This window comes from Pongo abelii, chromosome 3 (assembly GCF_028885655.2).
Source record: "Pongo abelii isolate AG06213 chromosome 3, NHGRI_mPonAbe1-v2.0_pri, whole genome shotgun sequence".
NCBI classification, from domain to species: Eukaryota; Metazoa; Chordata; class Mammalia; order Primates; family Hominidae; genus Pongo; species Pongo abelii.
In genome coordinates, this window is record NC_071988.2 from 19739930 (window position 1) to 19754819 (window position 14890).

The 14890-nt window shown below is 38.9% G+C and overlaps 1 long non-coding RNA gene across 6 annotated transcripts in view; it reads right to left on the minus strand.

The window, feature by feature from the left end:
* The window catches only part of LOC129059233 (uncharacterized), an 88986-nt gene that overhangs the window by 27595 nt on the left and 46501 nt on the right, over positions 1–14890 (minus strand). For 5 of the 6 annotated variants that reach the window (XR_010139631.1, XR_010139633.1, XR_010139630.1 and 2 more), the window contains 2 exons: positions 6846–6978; positions 598–6437 (listed from right to left, as the gene is read on the minus strand). This is a non-coding gene — a long non-coding RNA (uncharacterized LOC129059233). Of the gene's footprint in view, positions 1–108; positions 211–597; positions 6438–6845; positions 6979–14890 lie in introns of those variants that run through there. The other variant, XR_010139632.1, reaches the window with a different exon arrangement.

Sequence of the window (14890 nt, forward strand, 5' to 3'; positions counted from 1 at the left end):
TAGATGCAATACCCACAACAGTTATGGAGGCAAGGGAAATAGGCCCTTGAAAAGAAGGTAATGTGGAGTGGGTAGCTTTCGTATTAATTAAGAAGGGGATGGACTTACCTTCCACTGTGAGAGTTACCTGAAGCTCGGCATCCGTGATGGTTTAGGGGGCTTCTGAGGCGATCGGGCAGTGTCAGTCTTCAGCCGCTAAGCTGAGAAGATCTGGAAAGGAGTTAGTCAGAGAACTCTTGGGCCAGAGTTCCAGGGGCTCTGAGAGTGGCTGCCAGGTGAGTTGAACAGTCAGATTTTCAGTGGGGTCCCACAAAGATGGGACGTGGCTTAGGAGGAATCCTGGGCTGGGGGCATTCCTTGGCCTGGTGGCCAGATTTCCAGCACTTGTAGCAAGCTCCTGGGGGAGGAGGTTCTGAGGAACACTTGGCTGCTACGGTTCGGGTGTTTGGAAGTTCTTGTGTGCTGGAGATGTGGCTGGGGTTTGTCTCACAGTGGAGGCAAGGAATTGCAACTTTTTTCTATTATTGTACACCTTGAAGGCAAGGTTAATTAAGTCCTTTTGTGGGGTTTGAGGGCCGGAATTTAATTTTTGGAGTTTTATTTAATGTCGGGAGTGGATTGGGTAATAAAATGTATATTGAGAATAAGACGGCCTTTTGACCTTTTAGGGTCTAGGGCTGTAAAGCATCTCAGGGTTGCCGCCAAACGAGCCATGAACTGGGCTGGGTTTTTCATATTTGATGAAAAAGAGCCTAAACGCTAACTGATTTGGGAGAGGTCGGATACAGAAAAAGGAGCATTAACCTTGACTATGCCTTTAGCTCCAGCCACCTTTTTAAGAGGAAATTGCTGGGCAGGTGGGGGAGGGCTAGTAGAGGAAAGAAACTGTAAGCCAGACCAGGTGTGAAGAGGGGAGGTGATAAAAGGATTATAGGATTATAGAAATTTATTCTCACAGGCCTGGAATCTGGAAAGTTCTGGGTCAAGGTGCTACCTGATTTGGTTTCAGATGGGGGCTCTCCTGACTTGCAGATGGTACCTTCTCACTACGTCTTCAAATGGTGTTATGGGGTAAATGTTTATGCCCCCTCAAAGTTTATATGTTGGAATTATAACCCCCAAAATAGAAGGTGGGATGTTTTGGAGGTGATTAGGTCATGAGGGTGGAGTTCTCATGAATGGGATTAGTGCCCTTTTATTTATTTTATTTTTAATTTTTGTGGAGGCAGAGTCTTGCTGTGTTGCCAGGCTGGTCTGCAACTCCTGGCCTCAAGCAATCCTCCTGCCTTGGCGTCCCAAAGTGCTGGGATTACAGACTTGCCTCCTTTCCACCATGTGACGTGTAAGAAACTGGCAGTCTTTAACCTGTGAGGCATCACTAGAACCATACTATGCTGGTACTCTGATCTCAGACTTCTAGCTTCTAAAACTATAGAAATAAATTTCTATTGTTCATAAACCACCCAGTCTATGGCACTTTGTTATAGCAGTCTGAACTGACTAAGACTCATGGTCTTTGCTTGGCGCTTACACTTGGATTGGGGGAAAGTTGAGTGGTGGGGAGATATCTGTTCCATTTATTATAAGGCCAATAATCCCATCAAGAAGCCTCCACCCTCATGACATAATCTAACTCTAATTGCCTCCTATCCTAAGCTCTGATAAGGGACAGGCTGCCTCCTCAAGTAGGTCCCTGACCCCCGTTTTTCCTGACTGGGAGAAACCTCCTAGTAGGGGCCGACAGACACCTCATACAGGAGACCTCTCACTGGCATCTGGCACGTGACCCTCTGGAACAAAGCTTCCAGAGGAAGGAACAGGCAGCAATTTTTGCTGTTCTGCAGCCTCCGCTGGTGATACCCATAAAATTTATATTTCACATATAATTTTCATTGTCATGTATCATAAATTATTACTCTTTTGATTTCTTTCAAGCATTTAAGAATGTGAAAACCATTCTTAGCTCATAGGCCGTATAAAAATAGGCAGCAAGCCAAATTTGGCCCACAAGCCATAGTTTACCAACCCCTATGCTAGATAATTGAGAGCCAAAATAAATAAGCTATTGTGCTCTGTCCTGGAAGAACAAACAATCACGGTGGAGACTTGGGCATTCAATGAAGTAAATGTCCCATAAAATGGTAAGTACCATAACTGCAACAGGGAGCTATGGAAGACTAGAAAAATTTTAAAAAAAGAAGAAAAATATGCTAGAATGACAATTTAAATAAATAAATAAAAAGAAGAAGGAAAATAATTCAATTCAATGGAAATTTCCTGCCACTGCATCTTCTTACTGCTGTAGCTCTGGGATATCATGATATCTTGTAAAGGGCTGGTGCTCTGTAAACATTAATTGAATAAATTAATGCTTAATGAATTCATTAATTAATAAAAAATCTCAAGGACCCTTCCTAGGGATTAAATAAACATAAATGAATACACTGGGATACAAGTCATTAAGTAATTGCTGCTTTGAGAAGAGAGACAGGTACTTAGGAAATTAATAATAGCATAGTGTGATAGGTATAGGTAACATAATTAGCAGTAGCAGAGAAAAGGGAGTGATAGAATCAGTTGGATCAAAGGGAATTAAAAGAGGATTTCTGGAGAAGGTGGCATTTAGTCGGGCAGAAGTTATGGGAAAAAGAAAATCCAAGTCATTATTCCGTTGTGGTACTGAGAAGAGCAGGTCATAGGTAGCTGGGGTTGGGAATGACAACTTGGAGAAGACAAATACTCACTCAAGGCTAACATAAAAGCTCTTCACCTGGGGATGCCAAACACAAAACAGATGGGCACACCCCAGGTGGTACTTGTAGGGAATTGTTAGCCACATTTCCCAAGCAAAATTAACTGACAAATAAGAGAGCTGTTGGCTTTCTATTGACCTTACCCTCCCTCAAGTTCTTACCCACACACCTGGCCACTGCTACCAAGTTGGAGCCTAGAAATTCAGTCTGAAGGAGTTGCAGAATACATTCAGTGCCTTTATGAAAGGGTGGAAAATTAATACAGTGAACATGAACTTCATATCTATCATTTCCAGAAATATTTCAGAAAAAAATATTTTTATTTCAATAGTTTTGGGGAAACAGTTGGTTTTTGGTTACATGGATAAGTTCTTTAGTGGTACTTTCTGACATCTTAGTGGATCATCACCCAAGCAGTATACATTGTACCCAATATGCAGTGTTTTATCCCTCACCTCCACCCCAACCTTCCTCTCTGCCCTGTTCCCAAAGTCCATTATATTATTATTATTATGCCTTTGTATCCTCATATCTTAACTCGCACTTATAAATGAGAACATATAACATTTGGTTTTCCATTCCTGAGTTGCCTCACTTAGAATAATGGCTCCAGCTCCATCCAAGTTGCTGCAAAAGACATTATTTCATTCCTTTTTATGGATGAGTAGTATTCCATGGTGTATATATACCACATTTTCTTTATCCACTCATTAGTTGATGGACACTTAAGTTGGTTCCATAAGTTTGCAATTATACTGCCATAAACGTGCATGTGCATGTGTATTTTTCATATAATCGCTTATTTTCCACTGGGTAGATACCCAATAGTGGGATTGCTGGATCAAATGGTAGTTCTATTTTTAGTTCTTTACGGAATCTCCATACTGTTTTCCATAATTGTTGTACTATTTTACATTCCCACCAGCAGTGTAAATGTGTTCCCTTTTCACCATATCTATGTCAACATATTTTATTTTTTGACTTTTTAATTATTGCTATTCTTGCAGGAGTAAGGTGGCATCTTATTGTGGTTTTAATTTGCATTTCCCTGTTAATTAGTGATGTTGAAATTTTTTTCACATGCTTGTTGGCTGTTTGTATATCTTCCTTTGAGAATTGTTTATTCATGTCCTTTCCCTGCTTTTTGGTGGGATTATTTATTTTTTTCTTACTGATTTGTTTGAGCTCCTTGTAGATTCTGGATATTGGTCCTTTGTTAAATGCATAGTTTGCAAATATTTTCCCCCATTCTATAGGTTGTCTGCTTACTCTGCTGATTATTTCTGTTGCTATGTAGAAGCTTTTTAGCTTAATTAGGTCCCATCAATTTATTTTTGTTTTTGTTGCATTTACTTTGGGTTCTTGGTCATGAACTCTGCCTAGGCCAATGTCTAGAAGAGTTTTTGCAATGTTATCTTTCCGAATTTTTATAGTTTTAAGTCTTAGGTTTAAGTCTTTGATCCATCTTGAGTTGATTTTTGTATTAGGTGAGAGATGAGGACCCCTCATTCTTCTACATGTAGCTTGCCAGTTTTCCCAGCACCATTTATTGAATAGGGTGTCATTTCCCCAGTTTATGTTTTTGTATGTTTTGTCAATGATCAGTTGGCTGTAAATATTTGGTTTTATTTCTGGATTCTCTATTCTGTTCAGTTGGTCTGCATGCCTATTTTTATACCAGTACCATGCTGTTTTGGTAACTATAGCCTTGTAGTATAGCTTGAAGTCAGGAAATATGATGCCTCCAGATTTGTTCTTTTTGCTTAGTATTGTTTTGGCTATGTGGGCTCTTTTTTGGTTCCATATGAATTTTAGGATTCTTTAGAAAATATATCTTTTAAATCCCTTTTGTCAAAAAATACCCAGATATAATAGAAAAATAAGACAGCTACCCTTTTAAAGTCATAGTCAAGTATGTAAGAAAGTAAAGGAAATTACCAAGGACCAAAACAAAAGAGGAAGCTGGAAAAATCTGTAACCATAGGTTCGCCTTTGTGTGGGTTTGAGATTTAAATTTACATTACCTCTCAATAATCAAAGTGATCCAAGGTTGATAGCCCTTAGGGGACCTGGCAGAAGCAAATGCAAATACTCTCTGGAGGATGAATACTAGAAATTGAAATATTAGCTAAAAATCCATAGTTATAGAATATAAAACACTGAAGGAAATAAGCCAGCATAAGTAAGATCAACAGGAATTTATCAGATATAAAATATCAATAAGTATATTTAAGTATTTAAAGAAATAAGAAAAAATTAAAATATGAGCCAGGAACAAGACCAAGTAGGTTTAAAAAAAGAATGAGAGAAATATGAAAAATATAATGGTTGGACTTAAGCATCTGTGAGTTAAAGAGCATATAGATACAACTGAAAAGAAAATTTAGGAACCAGAAAATAGATTTGAAGAAATTATTAATGCAGTAGAGGCCACGTATGGTGGCTCATGCCTATAATCCCAGTGCTTTGGACGGTCAAAGTGGGAGGACATCTTAAGGCCAGAAATTTGAGGTCAGCCTGGGTATTATAGCAAGATCCTGTATCTTAAAAAAAAATTAAAAATAATGAAATAAAGAGACAGAAATATTTCTTACAAGAAGAGGTGATAACAAATTGATGAAAGGATGAGAAAGTCTAATGTACATCTATTAAAGTTTCCAGGAAAAAAGATAGATGGAATTAGAAAGAGCAAATATTAAAAGAGATAATGGTTAAGAATTTTCCAGAATGGATCAAAAGTATGATGCTTTTAATAAGAATGATACAATGGACTTTGCGGTCATTGGGGGGAGAGTGGGAGGAGGCAAGGAATAATAATAATTAGTACTCACATGTTTGCTATTATTAGTTATGATTGTGTATTATAGTGGAAAGCACATAAAAGTTGGAGACAAACAGCTGTTTTCAAATTGAAGTATGTTTCCTATTAGTTGAGTGATCTTCTCTGTGTTAATATTTAGACTTTCTGATCCTCAATCCTTTCTCTAAAAATAGATGCTTGCAGTCTCTCTCATACTATGGTTTAATGATAAAACTAAGGTATTATTATATGTGCAACTCATGATAGTGTCAAGATTAAAACCAACACTCTGTAGACATCACATTTCGTGGCTCTACTTGCTTCATTTTTAGCTTTTATCTTGAAATGGTATTGATTTCTCTGAGCTTAAATTTCTTTATCTGAAAAAAATTAACAGTAACCTCTGCTTCATATGAATCATTAATTTATTCAATGTAGTGATTCAACACTCATTTGCTGAGGATGTACTCTGTGCCAAGCACTGTGCTTTGTTCTGGAGATACAAATATGATTATGTAAACTGACAGCTTGTGGGTTGGGAGAAGGATTAAATAAATTAAGCCATGTGAAATAATTAGTCCCATGCCTGTAGCTCAGAAAGCCCACATTCCAGGCTGAACCATCCATCCTTCCTTTCCCCGACTTGGTGTATCAGGCATTGTGTCCACTATCAGCAGATAAAATAAGTGAGGTACACGTCTCACTCTGAGGACTTAGGGAAATTGTGCCCCATGATTAAGAGGCAAGTCTGGATGCTGCCAGCCAAGTTCAAATTCTGGTTCCTCTATTTACTAACTGTAATTTAATTAGTTTCAATGATCAAACACAGAACCTAAGATGGATTTAGATGCAAGCAGTTCATTTAGGAGGTGATCCCATGAAGCCTATGAGAGAATAGAGAAGTGAGAGGGAGCATGAAAGAAAGATAATAGACTGTATATTAATGAGCAAGTTATTTCTAGGTGCATTTGGGGGTAATTCCCATGGGAGGACCTCTGACTTTGTGGAACACGTCTTAGAACTGTGCCACAGAGAGAGAAAAAGTCTTTGGTAATTTATCCACTAACTCATGCCCTTCATTGGTTAGGGCTTGCTCATTAGCCCCCACAAGCTGGCCAATCTTGCCCTATAATTGGAAATCTCTCATAAGCAGAGACTCCCAGAAATCGGTGTATACAGGAGCTTTCTGGTAGGATTAGGCCTGTAGATGGGGCACTGACAGATTCCCTTATGGCGATTTAATCTATCTAAGCCTATTTCCCCATGCTGTAAAGTAGTGAATAATTACTTACCTATATTACCTGTATTTCCTCTAATACTTGTAACTGCCAGTGCCTGGTGAAATCTGTTCTCCACTTCACCCGTAGAAGAGACTTGTGCTCAGCTAGACTACACTTTTCCAGCCTCCCTTTGTGTTAGGTGTGTCTGTGTGAAGAAGTTCTGGTCAGTGGAATGTAATGGGAGGATTGCGGGCCTCTTTCAGGTCTGGGAATTAAGATGTTGGGCATATCTTCTCCATGTCCTCTGTCCCTGTCTGCATGACTGAAACACACCCATGGCAGCTATCAAGCTCCAGATGTGGAGGATGATGTCCTGGAAGCGGCTGAGAGACTCAGACAAAAAGAGCTGGGTGTCTGAACAGCACATAGAGCACAGCTGTCACAGCCGACCTGGACCACTGGCATCAGAACCATTATAAGAGAGAGACATAAGATTCTGTGCCCTCTACATCATAATATTTGGGGTTCCTCTGTGACAGCACCTTTCCTACCCTCTCCAGTACACTTCTATATAGGTAGCTATGGGTAACAAATGAGATAACCCAAGAAAAGTGCTTAGAACAATGTTTGGCATCTGGTAAAGTTCTGTTAAATAATTAATTGTTATTATTACTGTTTGCTAAGGTCTGATCTTCTCAATGGTATCTGAACAACTTAAAGTCAGAGTTGGGCAGGAATGGAACTCCAAAGAAAATTAGAGGTTTTGCTATAAGAATTGCAGAAACTGGATTCTGAATAGTCCAAAATGCCAATGTTCATCCCACAGAATGATGACAATAATGCCTACAGTTTTGAGGGTCTACTTTGTGTTAGTCCCTGCATGAGAAGGTTCATCTATGTTATTTTATTCACTCCTACAGCATTCTTACAGGATAACTCTTAGCATCCATATTTTACTGTTGAAACAGAGACTCATGAAAATGTTAGAGCATTAATCTTAAGGCAATCATCATTAGGAAAAAAGAAAGAAAAGAAGCCCTCCTTCAATCAAGATTCTCACTGAACTCTGGGATATTTGAAAATGGAACTGACTTTTTAAAAGATAGAATAAATGACAAAGGTGCAGGGAGTGTCTGAGTCATCTGAGGGAATGTTAAGTAACATGCAGCATTTTAACTCCATTTGTCTGTCTCCTCTATACCTCCACTCTTCAGAGAGTCTAATCATTAATCACCCAGAGACTTTTTGTCTATACTCAGGCTGTCTTTACTGGGGAAGTAATGTATCTTGAATTTTTAAAGTCACAGTAATGGTCCCGAAACAAGGCCAGGGTACCAATTTTTACCATTATCCATACAGTCAACGTTTCTAGACTTACACAAGGTAGCAGTTTTCTCTCCTGGGTGATGACTTTATATAAATATGCATGCAAACAAAATCGGAGTTTACTTGGAGGAAGTTTCTGCAGGATCACTTCACAGACTCTGTATTTTTATTAAGGAGATATCCTGGGGCATGAAGCCAATTCTCAACATTGTGAATTTCCTGATATTCAGAACTAAGGGTATGTTTTTTCCAGAAAAAAAAAAATGTACACCACATGGGTAGATTCCCAGCTAATCCTGTTCTCTCTCCAGACACCATTAACCATCCTCAGCTCCAACTCCCCTTTCTCTAATCCTCCTCTTCCTGGACTTGAACCAGCCCAGGGACAAATGGAGCAGCTGCCAAAGGAAGTGATCACTCCAGGCTTCTCAGCTTCCAGAAGCAAGGGATGTGAAAAAGGAGAAAACTTTCACTCTCAGGTACAGAGAACCAAGGTGAGTCCAGGGCCACTTTACGACTTACCATGGCCAACTTTATGGCAGTGGCCATGGCAAGGATTCTTTCCTTGACTGAACTTTAGTCAGCCTCCTTGGTGCACTCTTCTTGACTAGGTCTGGTCCTTGGTGTTCTGAGTGCATTTTAGCAAAAAATTCTAAGCCAGTTTATTGAAAATCGCCCCACCCTTGATAACCTATCAAGCTCCTCTTCCCTTTTCCCCTTTGATTTTTAATCAAGTTTCTCTTACCTTCATCTTTAATACCCAGCAAAGTTCCCATAAGTAATATTCCATCCACTTCATCATGCTGTATGTTGGCTATTAATCTCCAATAGTCCCTGTTGTATTCAGAGTAAAGTTCAGCCTCTCTACCCTATTACAAAAGTCTTGCCCCCTATTGCAATAGTTTTGAATTTTTGGCAAATGTAGTCTTTGCTTGGTCAAACTTTAGTCAGGCTCCTGAACCTTCTGCTAGGCATATTTGTATACTTCCTTATAAAATCCAGTTTTAGCAAAGAACTCTGCTAAGTGAGTTTGGCAAGAACCCCCTGCCGTGGATATATATCTGATATATATTTGATCATCCTCTATATTTGATCAGGTTGCTCATTCTCCACCATCCTGCAGGTGATGTCTGATCACCATGACTGCGGCCCATCTTCAGCAAGAATCGTGCTAGGTCAGTTCAGTCAGAATCACAATTACCCCGATGTTTCTTAGTAATATTCCATCCACTGGCCTACACCCTGCTCCCCGCTATACGTTCCCATATGTCCATGCTATATTTGGAGTTGAGCACAATCTCCCTCCCCTACTGCAAGACCCCATTGCAGTGGTCCCTATACCTATCATAAGGGCCCTGAATAGTCTTTTTAAATGTGCTTTCACAAATCATTGAATAAAACTTTCTTTAACAGGAGTCGTCAAAATATTTGGAAAAAATGTAATCAGAAGATCATTTTCTTGGTGATAAATGGTACTGCGGAGCAGGTTAGAAGTCACACAGCCAGGGTTCAAATCCCAGCCCTGCTGTAGCTAAGGCTGTGAAGTTGATTGAGTTACTCAAGCTTCTTTTGCATTGCTTTTCTCATCTGTAAACTGAAGATGAGGATGCCAGCTACCTTATAGGTAATTATGAGATGATCGATTAAAACACCTAAAGTGCTTAGAATGGTCCCTGTCACCCAAGTAAATGCTCTTAAATGGGCTTTATTTATTGTTTATTTTGTGATTACATTTAAGATTCTAGTACTTTCCTAGGTCAGTGACCTAGAAGTTTAGACATGCCTGTCATCCACTTTCCATTCTTAGCCAAGAAGGCTTCCTCAGAAACTAAAATCATGTCAGAGAAACACAAGAATAACACGTAACTTCCCAGTGCTCCTGAATAAGTATTGGGTCAAAACGAAATCAATATGGAAATTTAAAAATTCTTCAAATAGAATTACAATAATGACGGAACCTATCAAAACCTCTGGAATACAGCAAAGGCTGTGCTAAGAGGAAAGTTCATAGCTCTAAACGCCAATATCAAAAAGACTGAAAGAGCACAAACTGACATTTTAAGATGATACCTCAAGGAAGTAGAGAAACAAGAACAAAACAAGCCTACACTCAGCAGAAAAGGAAAATAACCAAGATCAGAGCAGAACTAAATGAAACTGAAAAAACAAAATAATACAAAAGATACATGAAACAAAAAGCTGGTTCTTTGAAAAGATAAATAAAAGTGATAGACCATTAGCAAGATTAAGAAAGATTAAGAAAAGAAGAGATAAAATCCAAATAACCTCACTAACAAAACAGGAGATATTACAACTGGCACCACTGAAATACAAAAGATCATTCAAGGCTACTATGAACACCTTTATGCACATAAACTAGAAAACCTAGAAGAGATGGATAAATTCCTGGAAAAATATATAACCCTCCTAGCTTAAATCAGGAAGAATTAGATACCCTGAGCAGACCAATAACAAGCAGTGAGATTGAAATGGCAATTTAAAAATTACCAACAACAAAAAGTCTAGGACCAGATGGATTCACAGAAGAATCCTATGAGACATTCAAAGAAGAATTGGTACCAATACTTTGGACACTATTCCACAAGATAAAGAAGGAGCCCTCCCTAATTCATTCTATGAAGCCAGTATCACCCTAATACCAAAACCAGGAATGGACATAACCAAACAAAACAAAAAAACTACAGACCAATATATTTGGTGAACATAGATGCTAAAATTCTTAACAAAACACTAGCTAACCAAATCCAACAACATATCAAAACGATAATCCACCATGATCAAGTGGGTTTCATACCAGGGATGCAGGGATGGTTTAACATACACATGTCAATAAATGTAATACACCACATAAACAGAATTAAAAACAAAAATCACACGATCATCTCAATAGATGCCGAAAAAGCATTTGGCAAAACAGCATCCTTTTATGATTAAAACTGTCAGCAAAATCAACACACAAGGTACATGCCTCAATGTAATAAAAGCCATCTATGACCAACCCACAGCCAACATAATGCTGAATGGGGAAAAGTTGAAAGTATTCCCTCTGAGAACTAGAACAAGGCAAGGATACCCACTTTCACCACTATTCCTCAACATAATACTGGAAGTCCTAGCCAGAGCAATTGGACGAGAGAAAGAAATAAAGGGCATCCAAATCAGTAAAGAAGAAGTCATGATATGACGTTTATCTTGAAAACACTAAAGACTCCTCCAGATAGCTCCTAGAACTGATAAAAGAATTCAGCAAAGTTTCTGGATACAAGATCAATGTACACAAATCAGTAGCTCTTCTATACACCAACAGTGACCAAGCAGAGAATCAAATCAAGAACTCAGCCCCTTTTAGAATAGCTGCAAAAAACAAACAAACAAACAAAAACTTAGGAATATACCTAACCAAGGAAATGAAAGGCCTCTACAAGGAAAACTACAAAACACTGCTGAAAGAAATCATAGATGACACAAACAAATGGAAACACATCCCATGCTTGTGGATGGATAGAATCAATATTGTGAAAATGGCCATACTGCCAAAAGCAATCTACAAATTAAATGCAATCCTCATTAAAATACCACTATAGTTCTTCACAGAATTAGGAAAAAAACAATTATAAAATTAATACGGAACCAAAAAAGAGCCCTCATAGCCAAAGCAAGACTAAGCAAAAGGAACAAATCTGGAGGCATCACACTGCCTGACTTCAAACTATGCTATAAGGCCATAGTCACCAAAACAGCATGGTACTGGTATAAAAATAGGCACATAGACCAATGGAACTGAATAGAGAACCCAGAAATAAACCCAAATACTTACAGCCAACTGATCTTTGACAAAGCAAACAAAAACATAAAATGGGGAAAGGACACCCTTTTCAACAAATGGTGCTGGTATAATTGGCTAGTCACATGGGGGAGAATGAAACTGGATCCTCATCTCTCACCTTATACAAAAATCAACTCAAGATGGATTAAAGACTTAAATCTAAGACTTGAAACTATAAAAATTCTAGAAGATAACATTGGAAAAATACTTCTAGACATTGGCTTTGGTAAAGATTTCATGATGAAGAACCCAAAATCAAACACAATAAAAACAAAGATAAATAATTGGGACTTAATTAAACTAAAGAGCTTTTGCACAGCAAAAGGAACAGTCAGCAAAGTAAACCGACAACCCACAGAGTGGGAGAAATATCCAGAATCTACAATGAACTCAAACAAATCAGTAAGAAAAAAAGACAAACAATCCCATCAAAAAGTGGGCTAAGGACATGAATAGACAATTCTCAAAAGAAGATGTACAAATGACCAACAAACATATGAATAAATGCTCAACATCACTAATGATCAGGAGAATGCAAATAAAAACCACAATGCAATACCACCTTACTCCCACAAGAATGGCCATAATCAAATATCAAAAAACAGTAGATATTGGCATGGATGCAGTGAACAGAGAACACTTCTACATTGCTGGTGGGAATGTAAATTAGCACAACAACTATGGATAACAGTGTGGAGATTCCTTAAAGAATTAAAAGTAAAACTACCATTTGATCTAGCAATTCCACTACTGGGTATCTACCCAGAGAAAAATAAGTCATTATACAAAAAAGATACTTGCACATGCATGTTTATAGCAGCACAATTCACAATTGCAAAATCATGGAACCAACCTAAATGGCCATCAATCAGTGAGTGGATAAATAAACTGTGGCATATTTATATGATGGAATACTACTCAGCCATAAAAAGGAATGAATTAATGGCATTTCAGTGACCTGGATGAGACTGGAGACTATTATTCTAAGTGAAGTAACTCAGGAATGGAAAATCAAGCATTGTATGTTCTCGCTGATATGTGGGAGCTAAGCTATGAGGATGCAAAGGCATAAGAATGATACAGTGAATTTTAGGGACTTAGGGGGAAGGGTGGGAAGGAATGAGAGAGAAAAGACTACAAATATGGTGCAGTATATAATGCTTGGGCGATGGGTGCACAAAAATCTCACAAATTACCACTAAAGGACTTATGTAACCAAATACCATCTGTACCCCAATGACTTATGGAAAAAAAGTAAAAAAATAAATACATAAACAGCCAGTCATTTTACTTTAGGACAGGAATTTCTCATACAAGATCCTTTCTCATATAAAGTCTCTTTTTTACAACCTTCCTCACCACAAATACCTCTTTACCTTAATAACCTTTAAATTAAACCAAAGTCATTTTTCTTCTGTTAGAAAGTTATGGTTTGTAATTTAAATATTGCCATGTGAGTACTGTGAAGAAGGAGCAATAAAGAGGTTATCTACATACTGCAGAAGTTATCTCCCTTCAAGAGATTGCTTTGTTAGATTTCTTGCTAGGGCTTGTCTGATTAAGTGTGGGCTATTTTTAAATCCCTGGGGTAGGACTGTTTCGGCTAAAGTTACTGGTTAAAGATTTAAGTAGCTTTCCTGGGAGAAATAGGGCTATTGGAGAGAAAGATGAATTTAGAGGTTGGGTAAATATTGAGTAGCCACCCATCTTGGAAAGTATATTTAGCACCAAACAGGTGAAAATATACTCCAATTACCTTTCTCCTACCAGTCCCTAATATTGTCTAAATACTCCAATTTAGACATTACTTAGAACCGATAGGAGACTGGTAATAGGTCCCTTAAGTAATATAAACAAGTGTGATTGTTTTCTTTTGGAGTGAGGGTGTGCCATTTACCCCCATTACCCCACAGGATTTGAAGGACAGTTGCTCAGAGAAGGTTAGTGTAGAGCAGGCAGCTCTTGAACCCAAAAGGGAAATTTACGATTTTACTCGACACCTCCAGAATTGCGCTTCGCTTTGCCTTATTGATGACGATGTCTGATTTGGAAGCCAGCCAGAGCAGAGAGCCCCTTCAGCTCAAGGCCATCAGGGGTTGGGACTCTGTCCCAGGGGCCCTGGTCCTCAGGGCAGTTTCATTTTCAGTGGCCAAACTTCTGGCAGAGGGAGCAAGCTGTGTGGGGCTTTTTCCCATTTATCCCATTGGGGCAGTTTGCCTTCCAGTGGCCTAACCTTCTGCACAAACGGCAGGTACCTGGAGGAGTGTTCTTAGGGAAAACTAGAGGGGGATGGGGGTTTGTAAAGCAGCCAACAGTTGAGCCTGCCTCTTGTCCCTGCATTTTTCTTTATCCTTAGTCCTGTCCTCCTTATTCTTCTCTCAGTTATAAAAGACTGAGGAGGCTAATGTGGGGATTTTTTGCACAGGGGCCATGCTGCATTACACAAGAAAATTCAGTGTTTCTTTTTGAGAGTCTGAGGGTTAAATATATCCCAGTGCTTTAAAGTGCAGCCCAGGGGTGAGTCTGAGGGATGAATGAGCTTTTTCTCATGGTAGGACCAGGAAGAAAACATCTACTGGGGACACAAACTGCAATTTCTCTTGGGTTGTCCTGCTGAGGGAAAACGGCTCAACTCACATCTGCAGAGGACTCTGAGATGCACTTTCAAAAGGTGCATCTTACCTATTGGAAAGATGACACTAGGGCTTTATGCTGAATGAATCCTGGATGAGCTACTCCAGGTTAGTGTAGGTACAAATTATGCTGGGGAGCCAGCCCAGGTACAAGTTATGCTGGTGCTCAATCCAGCTACAAGGGGAAAGAATTGGGGAAAGAATTGAGGAAATACTCACCGTCCCTATGCTGTTTGAAATCATTTGGCTTAAGATTTCTGGACCAGGAGGGCCAGTAAACATCCCAGGAGAATTTAGAGTGAGAAAGAAGG